We start from the raw sequence: 24,244 nt of genomic DNA, 5'->3' as shown, positions 1-24,244 counted from the left end.
CTGAATGGCTTTGCTCCATTTTGTAAAGAGAATAGGCCATATTTTGAAAATGAATGAGTAAGCCTCGCTGTTGCAACTTGTCTGAAGGTCTGGAGGCCAGGCCTGGTTTTGATCTGACAGGTCTGAGTCTCCAAACCAGGGTTCTTTGTTTGCAAAGACTCAGAGAGGCTTCATGCTCTCCAGGCACAGACCCGGAACAGCATCTCTTTGAAGAGACTTCCTCAGTCGGTCTTAAGTGGGATTGGGTGCTCATTGTGGACTCACAGTAATAAGCTCAAAACTAGTGTTTTTCATTATACTAGCAAATCACTCGGTCCTTCTGTTTGCTCAGGTGTGTGGCTGTGTGCCCCATACCCTGATCTCTATATAATAACAAAATAAATATTTGTAGAAGGAAGAAAGAATTGAAGATGAAGGAATGTCACAACCCGTGGGGTGAGAAAAGTGCGAGAGAGACGACGCTGGTCTCTTTAAAGTGATACATTTGTTACCTACTTTCTTTACAAATTGGTCACCCTCTGGTTCATGAAGAAGAAAGCAATCTGCTAATGAAATGGCAGGATTCATCCAGTTAATTACTGAATAAGTACATCACAACTCTCCGGGGGCTCCTTCAGACCTGAACAGTGCCGCTAGATAGCGCCAGAGGGCAGACGCCGTGCTCTCTGCTTCTCAGCGCAAACAATTAGAAAAAGCCCAACCAACAAATTCAGCTGGGACAAAAGTATGGGCGTCGTCTGCCTTCAGAGGGGACCAAGGATAAACACTTTTTTTTTTTTTTTTTTTTTTACACAGAATGAGGAAGCATATGCTCTGGAAATGTTCTTGCTCCACCAGCCGGAGGCCAGGAAGCCAGCGTCAGATGCTGCTTCCGGGGCAGCTCTGATTTCAGAAGGAAGACTAAGACTCAGCAGGTAGGGAGACCTTGAGAACCAGCACCGAATTTCCAAGAAGCCCACATTGGAATGGAGCTGCATAGGGTTTGGCTCAGAAAACTCATTGAATAAGACAATAGAGGCTTATGTGTCAGAAGAAACCAATTCATCTGCCTTACCAGAGGGACCAGCTTGGTATACTGGGGAGATTTTGAAGTTCGAGAGTTGCACAAAGCTGAGTTAAAATCCTGCATGTGTGGTGTTGGGTAAGTCTCTTTCCTTCACTGAGGAACAGTTTACTCATCCCTGGAATCTGGTAGTTGTAAAGGAGGGAAGAATACTTAGTACAACCCTCAATATTCAGCAGTATGAAAAACTCTTCCAATCACAGCACTAAAACGCATTCACGTGGGAATGGGGATCACGTTAACTGGAAAAAAACAACCTTCTCATTTGTGTCATTGCTTTATCTGATACACACTGATTCTCTGTAAGCTCATCACACTATTTTGCATTTTATTTATTTATACAGGTTACTAGATAGGGTCCTCCTTCAAAGGAAGGGCTGTGCTGTAAATTTCTCTTTGCATTCCCAGAATCTATCAGGGCCCCTAGAACATAACATCTGTTGTATATACAAGTTTTTCTTATGAACAAGTTGTTCCAGCCCACCAAGCTGAATGATTCAGATACAGTGTTATGGCCACATCTCACTTTTTTCTTCACTGTGCTCAGGAAAGAAAACAGAAAATACTACAAACCCAGTGATGAAAATTAATTCCGAATTTTTTTTGTTTTAGCCAAAGACTAAATAGGAGCCAGATGCTGAGCAGCCATTTTTAACATTGGCCAACTCAACCAGCCAAGACGCAAAATAGATTCCAAGACAGAATTACAATATTAGATGTAATTCTAAGATTTTAGTGTCATAGTGAACGAAGACTTGAGCGTGTGGCATTTTAGCTGCAGGCCAAAGAGAAAGATGCAGAGAGAAAGGAGAAACAACTTGGATAGTAGCAAATGATAAGGAGCCAACAGAGTCCAGGATTCCACTGGTGGCCAATACTAAGAAGGAGATAGAGACCCTGGAGCTTAGCTATCCTGTGTAAGATAGACTTAGTCACTAAATAGCCTCTGTGATTGAGGCAAGTTACTTACTCAGAGATTCAAGTGCTCCATTTATAAAATGGGTGTATTTGTAGACTATGCTGTGGTAACAAACTCTAAAATCCCAGTGACTTGGCAAAACAAAAGTTAGTTTTTCACTTGCTCAAAGTCTCACCCAAAGCAGGTAAGTGGGAGCTCATCTACATTCAGTGACTCGAGGATCCCATTTCCTTCTATCTTGTGACACTACCGTCTCATTGGGTGGCTTACAGTGATACTGCAGCAGGAAAAAGAGAGCTGGAGAAGACACAGTGCAGAAGTGACACATGCCATTTCCACTCAGAACCCATTGGTCAAGATTAGATTCATAGCCCCAACACAACTGCAAGGGAGACTGACCTCTCTTTCTATCTCTATGAGGTCACCTCACCTTTTTACTTGATTTCTGCCACCACAAATCCCAGACGCTCTTAACACTACTGTTTTTGTACTCTTTCCTTTAGCATATACATACTCTGTACTTACCATGACCAGACATAGCTTTTAGTACTGGGGATGCAAATTGTTCACAAATTGTTTTGTAAAAATTACACCGCATATTGACCTCTTCCCTTGTTGGAATGATGCCTTTTAGGTAATTTCTTAGCCTGACCCTTGGGACTTCCTCTCTGGTATCCTGCATACAATTCACTCACCACTTTATTGATCTCAGTCTTGAGAACAAAACCAGGCATATTAGTAACTAAAACCCAGACATGAGAGGAATGACTTGACTCTAAGTCCCAGCTGATATTCTTCATATCCCACTTTAGTATTGGCTCAGAAAGAGGGAAGATGCTGAAGAAGAAGCAGATAGAGTTAACAAGGCAGGAAACCATCCTGTAAAATTCCAAATCTTGAGGCAAAAAAGAAATACCTAGTTGGGTCAATTAGTGTTGTTGGTTGCCAGCAACAGAAATAAAGTCTAACTAACTTAAAGAGTTTTTCTGGGCCCTGGCTAGTTGGCTCAGTCGATTGAGTGTTGGCCTGGCATATGGATGTCCTGGGTTTGATTCCTGGCAGGGCACACAGGAGAGGGAACCATCTGCTTCTCCACCCTTTTCCCTCCTGCAGCCAAGGCTCCATGGTTCCAGTGAGTTGGCCCCAGGCACTGAGGATGGCTCCCTGGCCTTGCTTCATGTGCTAAAAATAGCTTGGCTGCTGAACAATGGCCCAAGATGGACAGAACATTGCCCTTAGGGGGCTTGCTGGATGGATCCTGGTCAGGGCACATGTGGAAGTCTATCTCTCTGCTTTCCCTCCTCTCATTTAATAGTAATAATAAAAAAAAGTTTTTCTGGAAGAATATGGGACATCATGAATAAAAATTAAAGAAAAGCTAAAAAATAAGGCTTCAAAAGGGACAGAGTCCAGAGAAACTGAGGAACTCTGTCTGAATCCATGTCTCTGTTAGAGTAAATAGTCCCCAGTCATATTTCTATGTTGTTGTTTTTTTCTTCTCTCTATTCAAGAGACAAATCCTAGGAGAGAGGGAAACTATTTTCTTGGATTGAGGTCATTTCTTCCACTCCACACGCACAGTCTGATGGACAATTTCTTCCACATCTATAATCAATAGGACCTCGTAGTTCCCCAAAACAAATTTGGGGTTTGACTACCAGAATGGGGAATATATGCCAGGCAGACAAAACCATAGATGTCTATCTCCCCACTCTAGGAAATTCTTCCATTTCCAAAGCTATGGCATTAAGAACATTTCATGAGGATTTATAAGAATAATTCCTCCTGGAAACATTTTCAATTGTGGAGAGTAAGACTATGGCTCCCATGTCATAAACTTGATGCTTAAGTTGGGACTTTAGAATGGGATTGATAGAAATAAGTTACAGATGATTTAACAATCCAAAAAAACCAAAATATTTTATTTTTGTATTATTTGGTTTTCTTTTAGTCTGACCTATTTTTTGTAATTATAATTTTATTAATTTTAAAAACTAGTAGTGCATTCACATGGTCCAGGTACACAATACCTCTATCGTGGACCTTAAATGTTGCCATTTTGGGTCATGAGAACTAAACCTCAGGAATGGCAGAACAAGCACTAGAGGAATCCTAGGTTCCGATTATTTTATGAAGTAGAAACATTATGTTAGTCCTGGCCTTTATTGCTCTAGATTTTTATGTAATAGAGAAATAAATAAATAAAAGCCACTCTTGTTTGTTTTTTTCTGTTATAGCCAGTCTAATTCCAACTGACTCTCTGAGGTTACACCATCAGTAAATGATGGAGCCCCGATTCTAACTCGGCTACAGAGCCTGGACCAGGGTGAGCAAGAGAAGCACCCTCAGCGCAACATTTAAGGAGGCACTCACTCTCAGGGTTGTGCAAGTGTTGACTCTGCACTTGTATGACTCTGAGAGAAGGTGCCTCCTTAAATTTTGCACCTTGGGTGCCTTTCTTGACCTACCCTGTTCAGTTCCATCAGTTTCCAGAGCCCTGCTCCTTCACATCACACTGAAAGAACAAGGTTTGAGACTGAATCACAATCTATTAATACATCATCCCCCTAGGAAAGTAACTGCTCTTGGTCAGAGATTTAAGAAATACCTCCTTTGATATTAACTATGAGATGTTAAGATTGAAAAACTTTTCTTAAGTCTCCACTTCATAGCACCCCTGCTATTCAAAGAGCTAGCTTTTAGCATTCGCCGGCATGGGAGTGAACAGCCCTTCTGAAATACCTCACCCTCCCACCCGCTTCCCAGGCAGGCAGTCTTGTTTATATGTCGTTTCTCCAGATGAATCATTTGTAGCCAGAGTACAGCTTCCACTTGTCCATGAGAAACTGTTCAAAACAATCCTTTCTATTCTGCATAAAACCTCATGAGTAACAATAGGTATTACAAATAAGGCTGCGATTTGTCAGCCTCTCAAAGTCAGGGAACAAAGGAAAGTAACTATGTGCCATCAAAAATCATTTTGAAAGAAAAAACAAAATCTTCCCTGTGACGGCTTTTATTTACTTTTTTTTTTTTTTGAGCTTCTACCTTTTTCAAAACTGTCTTTTATATTATGCTTCCTGCAGAAGCCTTTCCAATTCCTTTTGCTTCTAGTTTCATTATGATTTTCACATGCAACTTCCTGAAATCCATTCAGAGTCATCATGAGGGGACGGGGTATTTTGAGAGGGGGAGAGAGAGGGCTCGTTTAGGAGCCAAAGTTTAATTGCCATTTGCATCTTAGGGATCAGAACCCCCAAATGAAGGTTAGTGGAAATGTAATAATTTCTCAATATTGTGTTTGATATGCTGAATTTATGCCCAAAGACCTTCCAAAGAAATCCTTTTTTTTTTTTTTTTGTAGATCCCTGTAGAACTCTCAGGAACAGAGAAAACTGTAGGTGATGAGACAGAGGCTGGAAAAGGCAACAGAAGTGGACAATGGGGTTTGGGTAATGTCTTATGAACAGGCACAGTCCCAGAGGCTTCACGTTCATTCACAGGGCCCGCTGCAAAGTGAGCGGTTTTATCTCCATCTCACAGGGTGCAAAACAATGAAGCTCAGAGAGATGAAGTAGCTGACCCAAGATCACACAGCAAAGAAACGTCAAGTGGGGATCCAAATCCAAGTTGATCCAGTCTTTCAGGTGTACCTCACTGTCTGTGAAAGTTCAGTCTGTCTTTTGTTAAAGGGAAGATCCGCAAAATGTGGTGAGCTGGGACACTGAGGATCTAGTCCGAGCATGAGGATACGATTCAAAGCTTTCCATTTCCTTGGACCTCAGGGTTCTCACCTACATTAGGAGGGAGTAGAGCTAGCTGGTTCTTAAACTGCTTCTGCTCTCTGACAATCTGGGTTTCCACATCTACTTTCATCAAAGGCATCCAACAAAAGAATCAAAATAACAGGAAGGGTGAGCCGCAAGCGGGATCCCTCCGCGTGGGTCAGGAATCCAGGAAAGGCCAGAGACAGACACTGCCGGGTAAATAAACTGAGCTTGGTGTTCATAGCACCCTCTCATTTCCTTGTCCACTTCTCTATTCCCTGCCTTCACCATCCAGGTACTCTGTTCCTGGCCTTACCACCTCCAGCCCTCACCAATTTATAGCACCCCATTCAGGCTTGCTGAGATGCCTGCAGTGCAGTGTTAAAGATCTTTTTTGTTTTTGTTTTTATCTAGCCAAATGGATGGCATTTTTGGCAAATTATAAGAAGGTGTTTCTTCAACCTGGGCCAACATACCCCTGAATTAGGATGAGTGGCTTAGAGGGCAGAGCATAGACTGACTTTCAGTTCCTGCCTTCCCCGTTACAGTATTCAGCTCACACAACTGTACTCGGCAGCCCTGAGACTAGGCCAACAACTGATTCATTTAAGTAAATGGTTCTGTATCCACCCAATTATGGATGCCAAAAAAGGAATCTAGGAGATATTCTTGACTCTTTTTTCACTTTTACCTTTCATGTTCTGCCTACTGGACTATTGTTTTAGTTCTTATTTATCACTTAGATTTTCCATTGATCCCTACCACCACCAACGCCAGAGGAAAGAACACAATCTTTCTTCCAAAATACAACTCTAGATCCCCGATTGGCCTCCCTCATCTATATCAACCTACCTTGTGTTTATTCCCATTATCACAGCCAGAAGGTAGATGAACTCAACTAGCTTAACAGAGAGAACTAGCAAATTGAAAAATCTTTTCAAAGAATAAATATCCCCTTTCTTGCTTGAAATTCCCAGTGGTTTTTCATGACTCTTAAGATAAAGACAAAATTCTTCTCCCAGGCCTCTGTACCATCAGGCCCCTCCCTATGCCTCCAGCTTCATCTGGCCTGGCCTTCCTTTCAGCTCTCTTCTCTCCAGTTCCTAGAGAGTGGCCCATGCACATACTGTTTCTGTCACCTAGAGCACAGGCCCACTTTTATGCCTGTGCCTATTAACTCCTATTCATAGTTCAAATGTGTATGAAGTCAAGCATTATGTCTTAGCAGGGTCTTCCACGACCCCCCTGACCGGCTAGCCTCCCTCATATGATAAGGGCCTTCTTCCCTTTATGGCATTCATCAGAGTTACAATTCCACATGTACCTGTGAGATTATTGGACACTGTCTCTCCAACCAGGCTGTAAGGTGCATGACACAGTGCCCTGGGCTCATCACTGCATTCCTGACTTCTTAGCATATTGTCCAGCACACAGCCTGTAGCTGATAAATATATGTTGAATAAATGCAGGTTTGTCTGGCTTGGACAAACCAACATCTAAGAATGACCACTTTTGACAATTGCCCAAATGATCTGTGAGTTTAACTTCTCAAACAAGTTTGTAAAAGAATGAGGAAGAAGAGCAAATCAGAAAATTAGCAATTGACAAACACTTCCACCCAAAGGTCTCTGGCTTGAAGCCCAATGTTGCTGGCTTGAGCCCAAGGGTGCTGGCTTGAGCAAGGGGTCACTCACTCTGCTGTAGCCCGCCAGTCAAGGCACATATGAGAAATCAATCAATGAACAACAATCAACAAACAACTAAGATGCCACAACGAAGAATTGATGCTTCTCATCTTTCTCCCTTCCTGTCTGTTCCTATCTGTCCCTCTCTCTGACTCTCTCTCTGTCTCTGTCAAAACAAACAAACAAAAAACATACAAACACATTTCCCTCATAAGCAGCCAACTCTGAAAGCATCTTCTATGAGGTATTGTGGTTAATTGGTTTCTAGCAAATATTTGTTGAATCCATCAATAAAATCTAATCATTTGAGGCCCAGATTATATGCTACATCTGCTAGGGTCATTTCTAATGTGTAGCAGTCTCCAGAAATAATCTCTCTGTCCCTTTTATGTTCAAAGTATTTCACCATTCCCTCTCTGATGATAGTTTTTTATCTTGCATTAAGAGTTATTTGGGTATATGTTGTAGAGCACATTGTAATTGTCTAATTTATTCCTGTTCTGATCCTCCATCCCCCAAAACCTGCACAGTGTCTATCTATGGCAGTGGTTCTCAAACTTTCTGAAGTTGGAGCACATTTAAAATCCTACAAATAATTGTAGGCACACTATATACAAATTTCTGAGAAATATGTTATAATAATTAAGTCAAATATTAAAGAAAAAATATAAAGTCAAAGCGTGCTTTTATGGTAATTAAATGATATAAATATGACAAAATTAAATTTATTCTGACATTAAAAGCACTTTTATGTTATATTTTTTGAGTTATGCTTTTTAGAATTCATAAAAAAGAGGGGTTAAAAAATTTAAAAATGACAAAAAAATGATCTTTTTATATATATAGATACATGCTTAGTAAGATTTAGTAAATTTGGCAGGTCCCAGCACAAATGTGTTAAGTTTTTTCATTCTTGTGTTTATGAGAAACATGAGCCTGATGTGTCCTAGCAATTTCTTCAGTGTTTGGGCATATATTTGAAAGGAAAACTCTCATTTTCTCTTTAATACATTGAAGAATTCCTCTCTATTTACTTTTCATTGTGTTGAGTGCAGAAAACCCCCACCATACATATCATCCTAACTTTACACCAAACAAAGGATAGAAGAAACTTGCCTCCAGTCTTTCTGGGGAACATGGGGGGTAGTGTAAACAATCCAGCACCACAGCTTAACAGCCTTTCGCAACCTAATCAGGCAAGTGAGGTGGGGGGTTGGGCAGACTGTCAGCTTACAGCCAATTCCTCACATGTATGTCCCCCAAAAATCTAAACTCCAAAATTCTGTTGGGTTTTTTTGGTCCCCAACAGGCACATATTTCTCTGGAATACCATAGGGCACACCTGGAAATCTTCTAGGGTGCACACTTTGAGAACCACTGATCTATGGTAATACTCAAATAAAATTTGGCAGATGAGTGAATGCACAAATGAATGATAAATAATGCTTGAATTAGCTCTGTCTCTCTCTCTCCATCTCTCTCTTAAGGTATGGACTATTAATTTGATTGTATTTCTGACTTTCCTGATCCCATACTGTCTTCTAAAAAGCTGGGGGAAAGATTATATTCAATTACTACAATTTATTGTCTATTCTTTATTAAGACTCCCTTGTGAGAAGTCAGATTTTATTTCCCTTCCCCCAATCAAGCATTTGCAGTTCATATGATCTTGATAGCTTTCTAATTCAAATCCAAGAACTTCCAGTACCAGATAATTGACCAAAATACTTCTGAGGTCTATAATTCAGCTTTGGAGATCTTAGCACCCACCATGTAATTGTCTAAATTGAAATTCAGTTTAATAACTGTCAACACTTTCCTTGAGTCTCTTGTTTGTACCAGTCAACTACATGTATTGGTACATAGAAAATCCATCCTTTTTTCAGGTCTTCTAATTAAAAGGCAGTTTAGATAATTTTTCAGAGTGATAGGAGTCTCATCTCTGTTCTAACCATGATTTACTATTAACATTAACATATATGTACTGAAATGAAATATGCTTTTGAGTTATAAAGTTTGAGAGTAAAGAGAGACCTCAGAGGTTATTTGACCTAAATACCCATTTTACAGGTGATGAAACAAGTCCAGGGAGATGAAGTGACTGGCCAAGTGGGTTGTACAACTAAAATCTAAACTCAGGTCTTTGGAGTTGGTCAAAATATTTATTGTACCTCTATGATGTGCCAGGCTCTCAAATACTTTATCATCAGTTATCTCCAATAACACCTCAGGAAAGATTTATAATTCGCATTTTACAGGTAAAGAAACTGGGCTTAGAAAGTTGAAATGGTTTGTTGCACGTCCTATGGGTTTATTAGGTCCTCCACATAACAAGATTGGGGTTAAAACCCAATTCTGTCTAAATCTGAAGATAAAGCTTCTTCTACCACACCATGGTGCTCAAGGTCAATGGAGCATTCGTGAAGAAAACACTACTAGTCAGTGATGGGTTTGAGACAAAAACAAAACAAAACAAATTCTAAACTAGATGTGTCACATGTTTGCACCCTTCCTCCCACATACAACCACCACCAGCTCCCTGGATACCTCTACCAATCTCTTCTCATACTTTACTATGCATATATCTTTTTAAAATACAATTTATAATCACATAAGTCTTGAGTAGGGCCTGAATTTCTGCAGATTCTGATATTCTAAGGTGATGCAAATGCTTCTAGTCCTGAGACCACATGTTATGTAGCAAGGCTGCTAAAAATATGACTCCGTGTCCAGCGGCCTCATTTTCAGCTTTGTTAAGCAGCAAAATTCATAAGGTTAAGGGAGGGAAGCCATGGTTAAATAGTTGGAGGGGGTACAATTTTGTGTAGGTATCATTTGCTGGGCATCTTACTGTGTACTGAATGAATATCATGCTAAGGACTTTACAGGTATAATCACATTTAATCCCCATGTAACCCTTTGAGTAACTATTGGCATCCATATTATACAGACAAGGAAACAGACTCAGAGTTTAGGCAACTTCTCCAAATTCACATGGTTCTGTCTGATTTCAAAGCTCATGCTCTTAACCACAATGCCAACTTCCTCCAGAATGAGTGTCTCCTTTACACCCAAAGAAAGTCTGAATGGCACTTTTGAGGAGGAGGGAGTCTTCCAGCAGATATTAATGAGCTGTTGTGGACATCACAAACCCAACACCAAGGTGCTAACGAGTATTTCAGACCACATGTTGATTAACTTGCTAGAGGAATGTGCAAAGGATTCATTCACACCCAGACAGAAAAAAGCAGGAATAGCCTGAGGGAAAATTAGAAATAACTTGCACACTCAACAATAGACAATGGTTAAATAAAGCATAGTATATAAGGAGATAGAATCCTAATTAGTTAGTCTTACTAATTATACAGATTTCAGACAATATATTTGCTAGTATAACATAATCTAAATTTTGTTCAGAAAAAGATGTGTGTGTTTATACCTAGGAAAAGATTGGAATGACTTACTCCAAGAAATTAATATTGGTAACATTTGGATGGAATTATTTTTCATGTTTTTAAATTTTATTTTTATACTTCTGTATTTCTCATATTTCTATAAAAGCATGTATCATATGTATAAGTTTTTAAAGAAAAAAGTAAATATTCAAGAGAAGCCAGGAAAAAGCTGAAAAAAGATGAAGAAGGTAAACATGTACTACCAGATATTAAAATAAATTATAAAGCTATAAATATTACAACAATTTAAAATTGGGAAATACTAGACTGACAGTCAGTGGAAAAAAAATAAAAAAATAAAGTAAAATATCCATAAGATTTGAACACAAATAATTTATTTTTCCTGTTGGATTGAGATTTTCCTAAAACTAATTCAAAACTATTGTATGCCCCCCAAAATATAGTATATGCAGTCAATAGACCATTGACAAAATGGAGAAAAACATTTCTAACATAGAGAATAAATATGACTAGTTTTCTTAATATGTAAAATGTTCTTATAACACAATAAAAAAATTGGTAAAAATGTGAACAACTGTCCCCCCAAAAAGGGGAAAAAGAATAAGAGAATGAATCCTAGCTGTGGCACCATTTTGAAGGGGGCATTATGCCACTGTCTACTCTGGCCAGTAGAGTTTTTATGTGATTATCAAGATAGAAATTCACATAAAGCTAGAACAGGAACAATCCCATTTGTCACATCTCACCACTAAGGGGTTCATCAATAACTTAATGAGGGAGGAATAAGAAATTAATGTCAGATCCCACTGTGCACCATTCATAGTTTGTTATATATACTCAGGTTTGTACTGACTGCATAATAAACCATAGCAAGAGAGAGGTCAAATGGCATCAAGAATGGAAAGGGTGTGAAAAGAGGCTTAAATCCCAGCTCTTCCTCTAGCTGTGTGTATCCTTGGACAGCCTCACTGAACCTTCTCTTCCTCATTTATAAATGAAAGCAATAAATCCTTTTTATAATAGTTTTCTGTGGAAAAAAAAAGACGAGATCATGTATGTAAAGCATTTAGTACCTTTAGCGAGTACTCAATAAATAATAACTATTATACAGCCCCAGAATTATTATCATCACCCATGTAAGGGCAAGAACAGAGAGCCAATTTGTCTATCCTGCCCCAGAATACTGAGCAGAAACCAGGTCCCTGTGATTTCCAGGTTGGGGGTGGACACAGCATTATGGCAGCATGGGTGCAGTATGGCTTTGCCTCATGTTCAAAGCCCTGCACCGGCATGAACTCCTACTTAGAGGACCTCTCAGGGCATTTGTTTCCTCATGGAGTGAAACCATTGGTGGCACAATCTGTAGAATCAAATGAAAGGGGATCGTGTTTGGGAAAACACCCTCCGAGCCATGAAGCTGTCTACCTCAGCCCCGGCTTCCCCAGTCCTGAGGCAAGCCTATCCAGCAACGTGCACTTGCAAGTTTCCTGATCACCTCCTCATTCCATCCAGCAGGACTTAGGGGATGTTCTCAGCCCAGGAATCCGGTAACTTAGCCCAAACCAAGCAGTACACAGTCATGATCCAAGATCAAGCTGACTGGAAAGCTATGGGAAACTAGGCTGCCCCCTAAACTGCCAGTACCAACCAGACCTACGCCATCTGGCCCTATTACCTATGCCTTCACTGCCAACCAGACCAGGACCTGATATCCTATGATCAATTAATAGCTACCATTTATGGCATGTTTCCTGTGTTCTGAGACTGATGCTATGTATTTTCTGTGCTATGTTTTTTATTAATACTCACAGCAGATCTCTGAGATAAGAACTCTTATCTTTCTACAGATGGGAAGACTGAGGTTTACAGAAGGTAAGTGCAGAAGTTTATTAACTTACGGTTTATAAATGATGGACCAGGGCCTCAAACCCAAGTTTGTCCAGCTATGATCTTTGTCATTATTCTGCTTCTCTAGGAATTATTCTGTAGATGTGCCCCCAAGCAGTGAAGCGACCTTCCCAAGGTCACAGAGCTGATAGGTACCAAAACTGAGATTCAAATCTACTGCTCTCCAAGTCCAAAGTCATGTGTTCCCCATGACACCATGCTGCCTTCCCCAATCTCATATGACTAACTTCTGCCTAAGTGTCCCTTCCCTGAGCCCAGCACCTATTGTTGTCCCAGATATTGGTTGTTGGCCTGAAACTATGCCTAACTTTTCTCAGCTACTCTCCCCTGGAGGAATGGTGGGGGGCTGGGTTCTAGAGTTGGTCCTTGCTGCTGGGACACTTATTGCATATGAACAGATCTTCCCCAAAGGAGACAAATCCTTTCATAGTTCCAAAGAATGCAAGTAGGAGCTCCCACTCCAGGCACACCTGCCTTTGAGAATGAGAAACTAACAGCCTTGTCCACTGGTTGCTATGCTGGGTCTCCTTGATCCTTGGTTGCCCTGCTCCTCAGCTGACCTGAGCAGGGCAGAGAGGTTGATCCCTCATTCTGAAGGCTCCTGGTTTCGACCTCTTGCTCATCAAACATGCTAGAGACCCGTAGTTCCTTGTATCGAGCCTGACTCATGACAACTGTAAGCTGTTATTTTTTATTATGTTTGTTCCTTTCCAATTGTTAAAGCAACACGCTCATTGTGTTATTTCCCACAGCTGTGACAAGCCTGTCCTCTCCACGGCAGTACTGTGGAAGCGTAAAGGAAGCAGGAGTTGGCAATGAAGTATCGCAGCTGGCATGAGGACAGATGAAAAACCCTCTGAGGAGTTCAGAGGATGCTACCACTGGATCAATTTGCAAATAAAGGCTCCCATTCAAACCGAGGGATTTGCCAGAGGAATTGCAGATTAAGAAATGGAATATTTAAACACTTCAAACCATTTCCTTGGAAAGGTTTTCCGCACCTAGTTGGAGGAGCGAGTCATCTTCCTGTGTGAAGTGTTCAAGCTCACTTCCTGTGAGTAATGAAAGGGTCATTCAGGTTTGGCCGAAGCCACTGTGCACGTGATAGAGCCCACGGCACTACAGCTTCCTTTTCCGAAAGCAGAGGTACTGCCTCTTGGGCTTCCGGCTTTTCTCCCGGCTGTGAAACAACCAGAGTTTCTGAGGGGCATCTGCTGCCGGCATCTGCCAACTTCTTACCCAGTGCCCCGTGCGTCCTTGGTGTCTGTGACTCACAGCAAGCTCACACCAGAAGCTAGTCCCCAGAGTCTCTGTGTAGGCTCTGTTGGCTGAATGTTGTGCCAGCCCTGAGAAAGGTCTGGGGAACTGGCAGGCAGCAGTCACGCGTGTTGGAGAGCCTCAAAGAGCCAGCCCCAGCTCAGGCTGCAGCAGCACAAGGGCAGAAATAGAAACCAGCACGAACTGATCTGTGTGATGAATGGGACTGTCTGTTCATTAGGCTGGAAAACACATACCACAGACCTGGTGGAGAACGCAACTGCAAGCCATACATGCAGAAGTGCATATGTTATCTGGCATGAATAACCTAGGCCTGTCAAAAGAGATAAGAAAAGAAATGAACCTATTACTCTGAGCAGCAAACCAAGGAAGACAATGAGCGACTCGGTGTTTTGGAAACACCCATCCTATTGCTAATTTAGGTCAATCTGACAGCCTCCAAACGACCTCACAGAACCAGCCTGCGAGGGGAATGTTGGGAGAGCTGTCACTCCCACTTTATACAAACTGAGTTTCAGAGAGGTTAATTGCCATGGGTGACACCAATAGTCACTGGCCCATTGGCATTTGAACCCACATCTGTCAGACTCCCATGCTCTTAGCTAATTCAAAACTCATTTTGATCTGACAGATTTTTATTGAAAGCCACCTGTGTGCAACACCTTAGCTTGGAGCCAGGTATCTTCATGAGGCATTGAATGAAAAAAAGAAATGGAGAGAGGGAAGTCTTACCTTTGCTGCTTTCTAGCTGTGTGACCTTGAGCAAGTCACTAATAATCTTCTGCACCTCAGTGTTTAACCCTGAGATCACTAAGAAGTTTGCCAGGGAGAGGTTCCTTGAGGCCATTTTCCTTACTGGCCCTAAAGAAGTATAGATTTCTCATTCTCTCATTATTTATTTGTCACTTTACTCCATAAGCATGTAAGACACAGTTTCTGCTACCAAAGTAATCATGGTCTGATGGGGAAGAAAGGCCTCCAAGGATAGTCACGCCGCAGTGAGACTGGTGGGTGAGATGCTGTGAGACATGGGAAAACATGTTTCAGCAATAGAACACAGAAATCAGAACAACTAACTCTGCCCAAACGACTAGAGAGATCTATAGAGGAGGCGACTGTGGAAGCAGGCTTCGGACAATGACTAAGAGTTAGGTAGCCTAGATGCTGTGCTTCTGTTTCACTGTGTGTTTGGAATGGATGGAGCGTTCTGATTGCGGAGTAGGTCAGGAAGAGCCGGGTGCTATGACTGCTGGATAGGTGGGATGGTGGAGGCCAGTCTCTATCTGACCTCAGCCACCAGACCAGGGACATCTGGGTGGTCAATATGCCCCTCTGGCTTCCAGTTATTCATCTAAAAAACAGTGGGCTTATTGATTAGAAGGACCCCTTCCACCTCTGACATAGTTTTATGTTATGGTCGAGAGATGAAATTCTATTATTGTAACCATTTAATTGTTGTGGTCAAGTCCCCATCAGCTCAGATGTTCTTCATAGAAATAAAGAACGACTGGAGATCTTAGCATTCTAGGAGAGAATGCCCTCGTACCCGCTAACACAACAGCTGGGCAGTGCTCCTGCGTCGCCCAGTTTCTCTGCTGTCATTTCATGAAGTCCTGGATGATTTCTTCTTCAATCGGGTTAGCATACAACCTTACTCTCACCAAGACTGCTGATCTGTCTAGTTCGTGTATCAGAGACCCATGTCAGCTCTCTAATGAATTACAACAATTTAGGCAGGGAATTCCATGAGAACAAAGTCTGTGTCTGCTTATCCACCAGCTCCTAGCCCAGTGTATGGCAGATACTATTACTACCACTGCTAATCATAATAACAATAACAACAGCATAATCAAGGGCAACATTTAGCATATACTGGGCACTTGTGATATGCCAGGCTTTGTGTGACATGCATTTTATGCATTATCTCACCCATTTTCCTTTTAACAATCCTTGGAGAGAAGTACCAAAATTATTCCTTTGGTACAGATGAAAAAACAAAGGTCTAAAAAGGTTCTAAATACCTTCTCAGGGCCTGACCTGTGGTGGCTCAGTGGATAAAGCATCGACCTGGAACGCTGAGGAACACTGAGGTTATGGGTTTGATACCCTGGGCTTGCCTAGTCGAGACACATATGGAAGTTGATGCTTCCCGCTCCTACCCTCTTCTCTCTCTCTCTCTCTCTCTCTCTCTCTCTAAAAATGAATAAGTAAAATTTAAAACCATTATTTCTTGGCTTCAGTAATAAGGTTATACAGGCTTTATCAAATACCTGCTCAAAGTCACACAGGTAGCAAGACACAGAGTTGGGACTGGAATCCACACAGCATGACTCCAGAGTTGACACGTTTGCCATCAGATGACACTAACATTACCATTCTGCGTGAACAAGTAGAAGTGTTATGAAGGGGTTAACAACAGTGGCCTAGCAGTCAGGCAGTCCAGGGTTGGAACTTCAGCCCTGTCACTTTCTAGCTGTGACCTCAATCCAAGTCTCTATCTCAGCCATCTTTGGAGTGCTTCTTTTTAGCAGCTTTAATTGGCATCCCTTCCCAAACTTGCCCCTTCCCAATTAAAGGCACTTGTACAGACATGGATGAAATGCCTACCCTTGCCAGGTATGTTGCTAGGCACTGGAGAGAGACACAGAAGTAAGAGGGGCTCAGCCCTTGCCACTAGGAGCACACACATTTCAGGAGGTATGAACACTGAAACAGCTGTTTACTAGGCACAACAGGACAGGCCCTACAGCAGGACCTGCCCAGGATTATGGGAATGCCAAGGAAGAGGGAATTAACATTCAAGACTCCGTCCTCAAACAATGGCCACTTTCTGAAATTACAGTTTAGGTCCTTTGTGCCTTTTCACTGCATGGTATTGTTGGGTGATTTATTATAGAATTTAGAGGTTGAGAAGAATTTTGAGGTCATTTAAATCTAATCCTTTATTTTACAGGTGGGAAAACTTAGGCCCAGAGAGATGAAAGTCATAGGCAGGAAGGGTCAGAAACTGGTTCAGGACCCAGATCTCTGGATTTCCAAGTCTTGCTAATATTCAACAGTTATGAGATACCCAAATCTTCCCACCTCCATTCATACTCAGCTGTATTGTTCAAATGGGTTTAACAATGCAAGGCAAGGCCTCCGAATAAATATAACATTTTTCAGCAGGACGCTTGAAATAAAAGACAAATCTATTTTTGGATTCATTTCCAGAAATCTCTCCAATATTTCCAGTGGGGACCTTTATTTAACTAAAGTACTAAAGTCTCAGCTAACATTAACATCTGCTGCAGATGAATCTCTTTTGTAAATAAATGCAGTGGACAGAAAATGTCTTGGTCTAGATTTTAGGAGGCCCAGCTTGTAAGATCAACTCTGCTAATAGCTTGCTTTAAGACCTTATGCAGATGACTCCCTTTTTAAAAAAAATTTTTTTATTTTAGATTTTATTTATTCTTTTTTTAGAGACATAGAAGAGAAAGAGAGAAAGAGAAGAGGGGAGTAGGAGGAAACATCAACTCCCATATGTGCCTTGACCAGGCAAGCCCAGGGTTTCAAACCCTCAACCTCAGTGTCCCAGGTCACCACTTTATCCACTGCGCCACCACAGTCCAGGCTGACTCCCTTCTTAAAACCTCCAGCAATATCCCCAACCTGTAAAGGAGAGGGATGAACCCACCAGAAGCTTCATGAGGTCAGGAACTTTGCCTGTTACTGCCTCTTCAGGTCCTGGAACCATGCACACAGTCAAGGATGCAACACATACTTCTTTCACATGAACCATCTTCCAAGTGCCTAGGATTCAGTGAAGAGGAGTTCCTAAAATCTTTTCCAAAATCTAACGTTCCACTCCATTCCTATTTTCTCCCTTCCTTTCATGAGAGGCACGAACACCCCTCCACCTCTCTGTCTCTTAGCAACAGCGTGGAAGAGTTGATTGTTCTGAAGCAACTCTTGAGTTGCGTGACCTGGCAGCTGTGAATTATTCTGTGTACTCTAATATTATCGTTTCGGCTTCACTCCCCCTCTGCTGTCACTCCCTGGGCCTCCTGCTCAAAACCACCCGCTCAGCTCCTTTCCTCACTTGTTGCTGAAAACACACCCTGATGCCGCCTACCTTCACCGAGCTTGCTTGTGCAATTGCTCAGCAAACTAGAAGACTGAACAGAGCCGTGTATTTCCAGAAGAGCGCAAGGGTGCAGCAAAGTGAGGCAGATACTTTGCAATACTCGAAAATCTCAAATCTGAAACCTGTAAACATTTCCTAGACTTCCATGCATCACTTTATTTGTGCAATGGATTAAAAAAAAATTTTTTAAACAAACATTAATTACTGCCATTTATTGAGCATCTACTATGTGTCAAACAGTTTCATGCACTCTTCCCTGTGTAATCTTCTCAACAATCCTGGGAGCACCTACTTTTACAGATGAGGGAACTGAGGCTCTGGAGTGTTGCTGAACTTCTTAAGGTCACACAGCTGGTAAATACCGTGACCAAGACTGAATCCGGATCTTCTTTCTGATTCCCACATCCTAGGTTTTAAAGTTTAGAAGAACCTGGAAGATGTTCTAAACAGGCCCACACAAGCAACCTAATGAAAAGGAAACAGAGTGGCATTTACAGACCATCCTGTTGTCTCCACTTCATTTCCACTCCTAAAACTGAAATGACTTGTTTTCTGTTGCTGCAATAGAGAGAGCTGACACTAACAGTTGAGAGTTATGAGGGGATGCTTAGCAATTATTAGGCCAAATAGAACTTTCAACCCATTCAGTACAGCGCTGATATTGTATTGATGGTGAAACTTTCAGCCCATTCAGTCTAGCCCTGATATTTTACGGAGCTTAGGAAGGTCACCCCTCTATCTAATCAGGAGGTAGCAGAGCCAGTCCGTCTCTACCAAATCCTATGCTTTCATCTGTAAAAGGAGCAATAATGCCTGTGTATATGGCTATGGCTGTGAGAGCTAAATGAGATAATGCAATTAGAGTGCTCAGCCAAGTCACCTGGCCCAGGGAATGGAAAGCCCTGTACATGGTAAATGCTGCTGACACTGAGCTTCTTTGAACCTCAGTCTCTTTGTCTGGAAATGGGGTTGGCAAGGGCCCGTATTAGCTCATATATTTGTTAAGAAAATCAGAAAAGCTCTTGGATGTGACAGAGGTCTATAGCGCTGGCTTTTCAAACACTAGCCACTATCTTTTGGGCTATCAAGGATGGCGTTTCAGATGTTCCTATATGACTTACCCGGTGGGCAATGTTGAGGGAGGTCGACAGCATCTGCCCTGGCCTCTTATAATTATCAATGGTTATGAAACAAGAGAAAGGGAACACAGGAAAAATGTAAAAATCTGCACCTACATATATGTTTTACCTTTTCTCTTCTTGGTTGGCATTGCTTGGACTGCACTGAAGTCATTGGACACCACCTTCCTCTTACAGCAAGGGCACAGGGGCACTGGCACTGGCTGGATGAGGCTTGATTGGAAGTCAGGTGCTTCCAGGAGAAGGGCTCATACTTTGGGAGGCAGCCGCATGCATATGATGATCCTGGAGAACTCTGGGTTTGCCTAGCATCCCGTGAGCCTGTGTCGCACGGCAGACACAGACACTGAGGGCCGGGCGGCTCCCCTCCTACTGCGCCAGGGTTCCTCCACCGGGGAACTATCACCTCCCTTCCCCTCCCTTGGCCTCTGTCTCTAGGTCCCCTTTTCAAGATGAAAACAACTCTTGCCCTTGTGTCCTTTACCTTGCTTCTTCCAGACCCGGAATATTCAGCCTACCCTTTCAAGGTGGCACCATCAGGTGGAGTGAGTGGGCGGTGAGGAAGTAGAGATACATTATGTAGACCAATAGGGCAAGGAGTTTGTTTGGCTGTGAAAAGATGGAAAGAGAAAGAAGGGCATTAGAGGGAGAGTTGGGATTAAAGGTGTGTGTGTGTGTGTGTGTGTGTGTGTGTGTGTGTGTGTGTGTGTGTGTGTGTTGTGGTGTTCATTTTACAGTGGAAGAGACTGGAGCCCATTTCAATGCATTTGGGAAGGAGCAAGTTGAGAGGAAAAGGTTAAAGGGACAGAGGCTGAATCAATAGCACCAGGTCTCTGAGACGCCAAGGATGGAAGGGGCCCAGAGCTCAGGGACAGCAGTTGACCTCACCCAGGAGGCAGGACCGCTCTTCTGGTGTGGTAGGAAGGGAGGAGGGTAACAAGGAGGGAAGGTGGGAGCTCCATCTGGCCAGACGTGCATAGACCCACCAAGTCCCAGAGTTCCACACGTTCTTTTTCCACTCTTCGTCCAGCTGTGGCCTCATGCCAGCTGCTGTCTCAGGTGCTCTACATACATGACTGCCTTCTGCACCACACTCTGCAAGGCGGGCATGTCTGACCCCCCACTTTACAGACACGCACACCAAATCTCAGAGAGTGTGTGAAATTGCCTCCAAGGTTACACAACTAGTATAGTTAGTAGAAATAGTGCTAGACACAATGCAGTCTTACAGGTGTGTCAGACCCCATTCTCAGTACTTTATATTCATTATCCCATTTAACCTATGAGGTAGGTTCTATTACTATACTGATCTTAGGGAGAAAGAGACTAAGACACCGGAATGTGTCTTAGTTATGTGCCCAAGGTCAAATAACTTAAAAATAGAGCTAGAACTTGTACCCAGGATGTCTGTCTCTGAGATCAGTATTCTTAACCATCATACCACATCATCTCTCTGATGGAAAACAAAGTAATGGAGATTATATTCAAACCCTTGTTTGTCTGACTTCCAAGGCCATACATACTTTGCTCATTATGCCAAGGGATGAGGCTGTGTGAAGGTAAATCAGCCTTTACAGTTGAGCACTCTGTACTAAGACCCAATGAGGATGCCTGAGGACAAGTAACGGAAACACAAGCACCCCAACAGCCTTCTCCCAATTTCTCATTGGCCAAAACTGAGGGACATGGTTCTCCCAAAGTCCCTACCAGCTGGGATGCCTCTATGGTGGGAGCAGACAAGTTGAGAAGGTTAAAAATGGTATAACGTTAAGCAATCAACAGTGTCCACCACATCCACGTAGGACGATAGGTGCTGTACCTTAGTCTTCATTCATTCATTCATTCATTCATTCAGTAAATCATTTATTGACTGTTCATTTTGCCCAGCATTATGCCAGCACTAGACATACAGAAGTGAAAGCTCATAGTCTTTACTCTTTAAGGAGCTTACATTTTATACACAGAAAAGTCCATCACAATGTGTGGTAGCATCCTATAGTGGGGTATGTACAAAGTGATGGAAACAGAGAGATGTTGTGTCTGTCTGGAGTGGGGGAGGGGGAGCTAGTGGAAGGCTTCACAGAGCAACTCTAACCTTGAAGAAAATAAATGTGCCAGATGAACAAGGGGAGTGAGGGTGTGAGACTCAGGCAGAGGGGACACATGTGCAGAGGTGAGGGAGCCTGGAGAAGTGGGGGGACTGTCAGTAGTCCAGCATAGCCACAGTAGAGATGCAGACTTTGGGGGTGGGAGCTGAAGCCGGAGAGTCAGACAGGGTCCAGATCGTGTCGTGTCATGTACACCACAGGTAGGAATTTAACCTCGAAGGCTTGCCCTACCCTGGAAAGCTGTTCTAGTGCTATTTCCAATTTACAGATGAGAAAATGGAAGCACAGAAGAATTAACATGCCCTCGATCCTCTTCTGATGAGGAGAGCCAGGGTTTGAACTCAGACTGGCCTGAAGCCTACACTCTTTCCACTACACCATAATGACTGCCTTGGCTAGGCCTCTAAAGCTATAACACCCTATTATGTAACCAAAAAAAAAGGAAAAAGCTCTTTTTTTTTTCCTATGGTGGCAGTGGCAATGTCATTCGAGAAACTAAGATTTGTTCCCTTTACAAATGAAGGGTCAGTGCGTTTTCCCCCTGCTCATTATAAAGGCCTGCTTCCTACCAGAATGAATAATGAGGTTGTAGCTGTCTGCATTCAGCCATAAGAAGATGGATAATTGTATTTCTTCCATGATGGAAGAACCAGCTGTGGCACTAATAAAAATGACTGCTTTTCAATTCTTTCAACAGAGTAAATAAAACTCCCTTGTGATTACCAGCAAATTGGTTTCCTACAGAGTTGTCAAATCAGAATGGGTGCGATGAGGGGTGAGGAGAAGATGGAGCTGAGAGCTGGGTTCTGCCCGGCCGTGTGCTTGCTCGGAGTATGTGTTCCAAAGGTGCTTGGGGTAGGAAAGATATTTTTAAATTCTTTCAGGAAATTTCCAAGTCTGGCAAAATAACATTCCAGGATCCTGGCATGGGAACAAAAGAAAAAAAGGGGGCTCGCTTGTTAACAATTGCAGTTTTTAAGGCTTTGAAATTGGGGCGCCAACTCTTTCCCTATTCATTCAGTCTACAAATATTAATGCGGTGTTTACTTGTGGTTTGTTCACTGATTGAATAGTTAATGAGAGTGTATCTAGTCCAGGCACAGTGCTGTGCTTTAGGGACGAATACGGAAGAAGACCCTATTCCGCCCTCCAGGAGTTCACAGTCTAATGGAAAGAGAGAGACACATAAATCATTTATTACAATTCTTGTGATGCGATCTATATACTGGAAATAAAAGTAGTACGTTTTACAGGTGGGGTTTTTTTTTTCATTCTCTTAACAAATAGGACAGAAAGCTGTTTTGCCCTCAGCTTTTAGAGTTACAAATCAAGGTCAATGAAAATCAATCAACAGAGGGAAATTATTCTGTTTGCAAAATATTGGTGGATCGGGTTGGGTCCCAGATAGTAAAATGCCCAAATTAAGATAATTCGAGGAGAGTTTATTTACAAACGAATCCTTGGCTTACAGGGATGAGAGTGGGGTGTGGGGACCCACGGGGTGTGCGGGAAACCAGGGCTGGCTGCAGTGGCGCTTTGGCCACCCAGTTCCAAAAGAATAAGGGAGGGAATTGGCTACAAAAGTCTGGAAGGAAAGAGTTGTGTTGAGAAATCACCTTGAAAGGAATAGTGACTGACAGTTCAGGGTCAAAGCCAGACCAGGAGCCCCATTAGGGAAGGAGTCAGGGGGAAAAAATATCTAAGCATACTCTCTTCCAGCCCAAATTTTTTCCATCTTGGAGGTAAGGGAAGGCTTCCTGTCATGGAGATGCACCTCACAGAATCCTGACAGATGAACATAAATTTGTTAGGTAATGAAGAGAGTGAAAAAATTCACCAGGCAGAAAAAAAAAAAAAGAGTAAATGCAAAAAAAGGCAGGAGGTAAACAGAAAACAAATTCTGAAGGACCTTTATGTTATGGATACAAGTTTGTTTTTTTGTGCCCAAGGCATTGGGGAGCCATTGAATAACTAAACCAAGTTAACAGGATGATGTTTGCATTTATGAAGCTATCTTATTGGCTGTGGCATTGAAAATGAATTGGAGAGGGGTGGAGATTAGAGAAGAGACGGGCTAATCCAGTAAAGCAACAGACAAAGGGTGAGAGCCTGGACCAGGACCTTAGTCATGGAGATAGAGAGAGGAGAATGATTTTGAAATAAATGTTGAAAGTAGTAGAAGTGATGCTTGATTGATTGGGAGAAGGGTATGCAGGAGAGGCCGATACTCAGGATTCTGACTAGGATGTCATTGGGTGACACATTTGTTGGGATTGGAAACAAAAGAGTCAGAAGAGGTTTGAGGAAGGAAAGGCTTTGGGCTGAGATATGCTGAGTGTCACATACCTCCAAGACATCTAGGTGGAGATACCCAATGAGACTTGGCTATCATTCTCAAGTTCAAGTGAGGAAGAGAAAGAGACATAGAATAGACCACTGGGGTAATTAGGCCACAGTAGTACAAGAAGAACTAGGAAGACCGTAGAGATAGAGAAAGTAGAGAGCTCACCAGCTGGGTGACCGTCATACCCTCATCCATAGGATGAAACTGAGAGTGCCTACTTCACTGGGTTATTGTGAGCATTAAGAGAGGCGATACATGCAAACGTGCCTTGGGCTCAGCAGATACTACAAATATTTGCAGAAGCAGAGAAAGGGTATAGATGCTAAGAAACTTGCTTTTATACCACGTTCAGAGAACAAGTCAGCAGCTGCTTTATACTTAATGAACATCCCAATAATATCTCAGTGTTTATTTTCTCAGATATCTGTCTCTCCTTGCTGCTTGGACTATAAGGGGGTGGGATCTAGATCCCATGGCTGTTTGTATTT

General features: G+C 42.3%; 1 long non-coding RNA gene across 1 annotated transcript; it reads left to right on the top strand.

Moving 5' to 3' along the window:
* Window positions 1-870: 870 nt before the first annotated feature.
* LOC136397685 (uncharacterized) lies at window positions 871-14,668 on the top strand. The gene is made up of 2 exons (XR_010749897.1): window positions 871-1,141; window positions 13,511-14,668. It is a non-coding gene; the product is annotated as an uncharacterized lncRNA (long non-coding RNA).
* The last annotated feature ends 9,576 nt before the right edge of the window (window positions 14,669-24,244 follow it).

Source organism: Saccopteryx leptura, chromosome 3 (assembly GCF_036850995.1).
Source record: "Saccopteryx leptura isolate mSacLep1 chromosome 3, mSacLep1_pri_phased_curated, whole genome shotgun sequence".
Classification (NCBI taxonomy): domain Eukaryota; kingdom Metazoa; phylum Chordata; class Mammalia; order Chiroptera; family Emballonuridae; genus Saccopteryx; species Saccopteryx leptura.
This window is presented reverse-complemented; position numbering and strand designations above follow the sequence as displayed.